A 7,510-nucleotide genomic window follows, 5' to 3' on the forward strand; every position below is an offset into this window, starting at 1 on the left:
CTCTGGCATCAAATGAAGCATGAGGTTTGCATTATTTTAGGCTCTCAGATGTCAGGTCAGTTTCAAAGGCACAATTATCTTGCGATGAGGATGAGGAACTTGTTTGGGCTGACTCTGAACCTGCTTATCATGTAGGCCTAACAAGATGAACTCAGCCATTTCCTCAACATCACCACTTATCAAATGCTTGTTGTAAAACGCTGATTAAACAAAGACAAGCTCAGTTCATATTATTTTTGCGTCTGCCTGGACTCTGATCACATGTAGAATTAGAGGTTAGTTCAGAGGCTGAAATCCACTCTGTGCTGTGATTATCCACCTGTGCAAACTACAGTCTGCAGCTTTAAGTGGCCATGCCACATCTCCCTTTTTTAAAAGCATTGCTTAAGTTTAAAGCAAAACATAAATTTCCCTTCAATCCAACGGAGCAGAGTCATTTGATTTAAGTAGACTGACTATGCAGCTGTGCAAAGAGGACGTATAAAACATGGCCAAAATGTTTGGAAACAGGATAATAATTATTACCTTCAGTTTGCAACATCTGGAGGCCATGTGAGTCTTCAGTTTTTAGATATATTTATAATCTGTTCTGACATCAATTAAACACAATTCAAACAGCATGTCATGTGTGTGGTGTCTGGCTCAAAGATAATTCATATGTGTACTTGGGCCGGGACCATAGACTGTATCTCTGGGATATTGTAATTTTAATTTTCTTTTTTTTTTTTAACATAAAAAGAGAACTGTCTTGTGTTATAAATCAAGGGCAAGTCATTTAAGTCATGGAGAAGAAGCCACTGCCAGCATAACTTGCACGTAGAAACGACAAGCAAGTACAGTTAAACTCTTATTACTTACTATTATCAGGTTTATCTTGCAGGTTAGACCACCTTTTACCTTCAGCACTTTTTTAATTCTTGCATTGCCACTGATTTGCCTCCTTGTGATTGGCTGATTTGATATTTGTGAAAACAAGCATTTGCACAGGAGGACCTGATATAGTTGCAGGTGACTATACTTAAATATTATGTTTGGATCCAGGTTGTCTGGGTTTAATTGTGCTGCTCATTAAAATTACTTCAAACTCAAACTGATATTATTCAGGCAGAGAGCATGTGTCATTGGCAATTCCCATTCTAACATGTAATACCAAATAAAGCTAATACAGTAATCAACAGATTGGGGAAAACATCCAGTAGTCCTGGTATTTAAATATTTTTGGTGTGTTTTATGGCAATTGTCTTACCTGTACGACCATTTTCTTTTTGAGCTTTAGTGAACAGACACTCCATTGTCTTTGTTTAAAACTGAAATTTATGACAGGCCCAAACCATGATATACCGTCAGCATAGGAGACTTTAACTTTAATACTGCACTCTTAGTGACCAAACATATATCTGCACCATGCTTCTAAATAGCTCCAGAAAACACACAACTGCTTGGTTTATGTTTTTACTTACACATGGAGGCTTTCTATGGAGTAACTAAACCTATAGGTGCTTTTTGGTTTTGTTTCTTCTTGGCAACATTTCTGGCTCTTTGTCTGGTTTATTATGAAATCAGTTAGTTTGCCAGAGTCAGGCCTTCCTGGCTTAATTTCACTTTAAACCAATGAGCATAAAATCAACAACGCATCAGCTCGGCATTGGTCTGTCGTGGTCCCTACCCTCACCTACTGTCGCAAACCATAAGTAGAGACTGAAAGAATGGGATAGTCAATACCCATCCATCCATTATCCTAACTGCTTAGTCCAATGAAGGGTCGTGGGGAAGCTGGAGCCTATCCCAGCTGTCTTTTGTGTGAAAGGCAAGGTACACCCTGGACAGCTCGCCAGTCCATCGCAAGGCCACACAGAGACAAACAACCACTCACACGCACTCCTATGGGTAATTTAGAGTAACCAATTAACCTAACATGCATGTCTTTGGACAGTGGGAGGCCAGAATACCCACGCATACACGGGGAGAACATGCAAACTCCACACAGGATTGAACCAGGGACCTTCTTGCTGTGAGGCCATAGTGCTAACCACCAGGCCACCATGCAGCCCCAGATAGTCAATACAAACAGCTGAAATGAGTTTCCTCCGCAGAGTGGTGGTGCACTCCCTTATAGATAAGGTGAGAAGGTTGGTCAGCCGGGGGTCTCAGGCATTTGGTCAGGATGCCTCCTAGATGCCTCACTGGTGAAATGAAATATTTGGGCACGTCCCTCCAGGTGGAAACCCCAGGGAAGATCCAGGACACGCTGGAGGGATTATGTCTTATGGCTGGCCTGGGAAAGCCTTAGGACCCCCCTGGGCAAGCTGGCAGATATAGCAGGGGAGTGGGAAGTCTTGACTTCCCTGTTTAGGCAGATAAGATACACTGATAAGCTGTGGAAGATGGATGGATGGATGGATGGATGGATGGCTCCAAGGTGTTGCTACCCTTTTGGAGGGCTGCTTGTCTTTTTGTTTGTGTAGAAAAAAATACCCAAAATCCTTCAGTGCACAGTGCTTAACAGATAGATATATACAGGATAGTCTTTGGTTTAGGTGGGTTACTATACTCTGTGCTCCTAAAAATGTAATTATTAGTAAATTGAGAATTCCTGCTCTAGGAGACATTGTCTCTTTTCATTTTGCCCACAGTGAAACCACTTGAACACACAGACAAGCGTACCTATTTTATGTTTTATGGACCAGCATAACAGAAACATTCAGTTGTATAAAAGTAACCTTGGCTTCTTTTTGACTTACTATGAGTAAATATCTGTTTAGTCTGTTGAAACACTTAGCTTAGCTGGTTCAGCTCTGTTTTATGATGAGCCACAGAAAAGGATCACAGCTTTATGGGGGAAGACAGTGCAGACTCATCTCCCAGCTTACTGTGTTCAAGCATTCCACACCAATCTGAGAGAGGGTCTTTGTCAAACAAACACACACTCGCAGATTCACACACACTCGGTTTTTAACAGACAGGAAAAGGAAGACGTACAGCGAGCTGCAGCCGTCATTAAAGAAATAGTTGATAAGTTGGTAAATGTGTTGAATATGTTGATTTTTATGTGTGCATAGTAAACAACAAGCTGATTAGCGTAAATTAGCTTAGCTTAGCATCGCACAGAGTCTGAAAGGGAGCAGCCAGTCCAAGGGCGATCAAACATGCCCACTAGCTCATATAGATATAGCATGTTATAACCAAGTTTTTCCATGATCATGGCTGCAGCTATCCATGTCATGCCCCGTGAGAAAATAATAAATTATTTCATTACAAAACTATATATATCTCTGAAGCACGCTAATACCAGAAATTAAGACAAGATAAGTTTCGCCTGGTTTTCCAGTCAAACAAAGTTAATCTTATTTAACATATTTCTATCAGCACAACAGAGACATGTTGTTTTTTCCATGTGGATAAATGAATATTCACTTTCTCCTACCATGTAGCCCCCCACTGCCCGCATTCATTGCTCTAACAATGAAAGACTCCTTTTACAGCTTAGTCTGGACATGACCTGAGTTTACTGTCCTAGGTGTATTTGCCCTTCCTCTATGTTCATCGTAGGGGCTCGATGAGAACTGTGGGGCCTTCTTTTTTTATTAAGAGGAGATTATTTTGTTTTTTTTTGTTTGTTTGTTATGCAGCTAAGATAATTTTGTCCATGAGCTTTAGGACAAAGACCTCAAAACCAGCTAAAAATGTTAGGATGATAGCCTATAATGCTGGTTAAGACTTCTCTCTTTTCTGTATATGTGGACTTGCCAATGGTTTCTTCCAAACTTACTAGAAAATACTGCTGTGGACAAACAGAGAGAGTGAAGGAGAGGCAAAATACTGAAGATACTGAAGGGAGACACAAGAACTTTTAAGTGTTGACTTTAGTTTGAGCATGGCTGGAAAATAGATTTATCAAGGACACATTCAAACATGATGTAATTATGATTAATTATTATGTTTTTCCTTCCTTTTTAATCCAGTTTAGAATACTTATTTCCCTCTTTTGACTTCCTGTAACACCCTCTATTGGCTTTAGATTGGCGTTAGCAGTAGTTTTACAACAGCCAGGTTTCTAAATAAATATTCCCTCAGAAAAGTCCTGAAGTGAACTTTTGCAATCAAATAATATTTTATTTGATAGGACTTAAACAGATATGTCTTTCAGGAGAATATCAGGAATATTTTAGCACTTACTTAGATTATAACAATTGATCAAAGTAATGGAGGGCCCTTCAGAATTTAACATACCCCTCATGTTTCAGCTTCTCTCAGCACCACACATGGTTCGCACCATCTCTTGTCACAATGTCAGTACCGCATGCAGGACCTCAGGATGTAGAGCTCTCATCCTTCACCCACTGCTGAAAATGGCTCTATGCCGCAATGGTAATCATTAAAAAAATTCCTGGATCCAGATAGTGATCCAGATCACTTCCAAAATTGAATGGAATCTAAGTTACACCAAGACCCATTCTCAGTAAAGAAAACATGAAAATCCACTCGGTAGTTTTTGTGGGAATTTGCTCACAGAACATAACCTCCACCGCCTCCTTGCTGGAGGTAATGAGCAGTTTGGCTCTTCATATCGGCCTTTCCAGTTGTAAAAACAGAGTCTGACATTTCATTTTTGCTCTACTACCATCGTTGTCTCGAAACTCCTTTTCCTGGAGGGCAGTCCCCTCTGATTGGTCATGGTAGGACGCTAAGATAGCAACTCAACAACAAGGTGGATATTCTCCTAATGTGCTCTTGATGATGGCGATAAGACAAAGAAAAAAAGATTCCTCTTGAGTCCCAGGGGACATGGTCGAATGCCTTCTCCAGGTCCACAACACACATATAGAGTGGTCCTGGTCAAGGACCCCAAAGAGGGTATGGAGTTAGTCCACTGTTCCACGACCAGGACGAAAACCACACTACTCCTCCTCAATCCGAGATTCGACTATCCGACAGACCCTCCTCTAAAGGACCCCTGAATAGACCTTTCCAGGGAGGCTGAGGAGTGTGATTCCCCTGTAACTGGAACACACCCTTCGATCCCCCTTCTCAAAAAGGGGGACCACCACCCCAGCCCAGAGGCACCGTCCCTGATGTCCATGCGATGCTGCAGAGGTGTGTCAGCCAGGACAGCCCCACAGCATCCAGAGCCTTAAGGAACTTCGGGCGGATCTCTTCCACCTCCGGGACCTTGCCACCAAGGAGCTTCTTAACCACCTCAGCGACTTCAGCCCCAGAGAGATGAGAGTCCACCCCTGAGTCCTCCAGGTCTGCTTCCTCATCGGAAGACGTGATGGTAGGATTGAGGAGGTCTTCGAAGTATTCCTTCCACCAACCCACAATGTCCCGAGTTGAGGTCAGCAGATCCCCATCTCCATGGTATTCAGTATTGACGGAGCACTGCTTTCCCCCTCCTGAGCCGCCGGATGGTGGACCAGAATCGCCTCGAAGCGAGCCGGAAGTCTTTCTCCATGGCCTCGCCGAACTCCTCCTATGCCCCGAGTTTTTGCCTTCGGTACGTATCAGCTGCCTTCAGAGTCCCACAGGCCAAGAAGGCCCGATAGAACTCCTTCTTCAGCTTGACGGCATCCCTCACTGCTGGTTTCCACCAACAAGTTCTGGGATTACTGCCATGACAGGCACCAACGACCTTATGGCCACAGCTCCGACTGGCCACCTCAACAACAGAGGCACAGAACACAGCCCACTTGGACTCAATGTTCCCTGTCTTACCCAGGAAATGGTTGAAGCTCTGCTTTGGGACATGCGGCTTTTTACTCCTATAAAAGGTCACAAGATGCTTTTCTTGACATCTTTTCATTCCCTTTTATTTGATGATTTCTCAATTAACTCTGAAGTAACTTCACTGTTTTAGTCATTTAAGCCGTGAAAGTGTTTAAAGACAACACAAACACAAGATGTTTTTCAGCAATGAAACACACATTTGTTATGCTCGTCTCAGCTAAACATCCTGCCTTAGCAGCGCTTTGTGTTTGTGTTTGTGCCTGCCTCCTGTATCGTAGTCCTCCCCATGCATCATGACAGGTAGAACTGGATGAAAATAATTTACCATCATTTCACTGTAGTTGCCAAAAGGAATCAAGGAACAGTTTGGAGACTAGAAAAGCAGCACTGAAGCATTTTTACATAGAATTTTAACCAGTTTGACCATTTCTGTGATGCCTGACTCCATTGCCTGATATTATTTAAGGAATTTTACCAAGCAAAAAAAAAAAAAAATACAACACCTCAGAAACGAAAGACTTTGGAACCAGCTGTCCAACTTATATGTTGAGCAAATCCAGATGCAAAGGTTTATAAAAAATGCAGCAAAATTCACAAACCACAGTCTTTGTGTGAAGCTGGAGGAACACAGCTGAGTGTGTAAACATTTCACCTCAACAGTTTGTGAAGTGTAAGTCAATCTGTTTATAAAAATTGGGGAAGTAACAAAAGGCTACCACATTTTCCTGAATTCTGCTGCCTGGGATTAAACATAGACTCCATGCTGGTGGAGCAACATGAACCACAAACAAATCAACCTTCATCGTGGCCACTGCTTTGTGCTTTATAATGTCTCACTGACAGAACAGGCTGTTTTTATTACCTCAGCTTGCCTATAGAGGCCGTAACAATCCTTCATCTGTGTCTTTCACCAACTATGAACCCTATTAGGGTTTACTCTACCCTCATCCTTCGTAGTCCCACCTCTTCTATTCACTATGTGGGCTGGAAGCAACCTTTCATTCAGAATGAGAGTGAATGGAGTGTCTTACATACGTCATATTATTTTATTTAATTTGCAACAAGTATCAGTTGCTTTAGCTATTTTTGTTCCAGTCACCAGAATCTGAGTCAATCCTCCATCACCCCTAGCTCAGTTTTTTGCTCTCTCTAAGCAGCCATCACATTCCCGATCAGCATCTCTCTCCCTTTTCCCTGTCCTTTGGTCTGATGTGTTACGTCGGTGGGAGGAAAGAGGATCGAGTGTCCACCGTTCCTCCCATCACCTGTGAAATTTCAGAGCCAGGCCATGGTGAAAGGGGGTATTGTGTCCCCCTGACGAGGAATGCCCTTGCTTTGCTCGTCAAAGAAAAGGCTTCATTTGGCCAGGAATTTGGAGGCATCTCGAGAAGTGTAAAGCAGATTTTCTCGGGGGTTGGAATGGAACGATGAAGGGCTTCATAAGGCACAGAAAGGCTGGCCTGCAATCTCTTAGGCCCACTGTTAACTAACAGATAAAATCCATGATAAAAATCCAATGTGGAGTCCGAACTATGTCTTCTGGAAAATCTGAGATGTTCCAATACAATAAATGATGACTAAAGGTGTGGTCGTACTTCAGTTGAAATAATAAAAACTTCATACTTATTGAGGATTAATTGTTTCATTAATATAATTTTGTTGAAGGGACCAGAAAAAGAATATTTGACCACACATACAGTATTTTGAAATTTCACCTCTGTGCAGGAGCAGCTTTTATTTAACATGCTTTGGCTGACATCTGCTGGTAGGGTGCTGCAGAGCAGGG

The sequence above is a fragment of the Telmatherina bonti genome, assembly GCF_933228915.1.
Source record: "Telmatherina bonti genome assembly, chromosome: 20".
Taxonomy (NCBI): Eukaryota; Metazoa; Chordata; class Actinopteri; order Atheriniformes; family Telmatherinidae; genus Telmatherina; species Telmatherina bonti.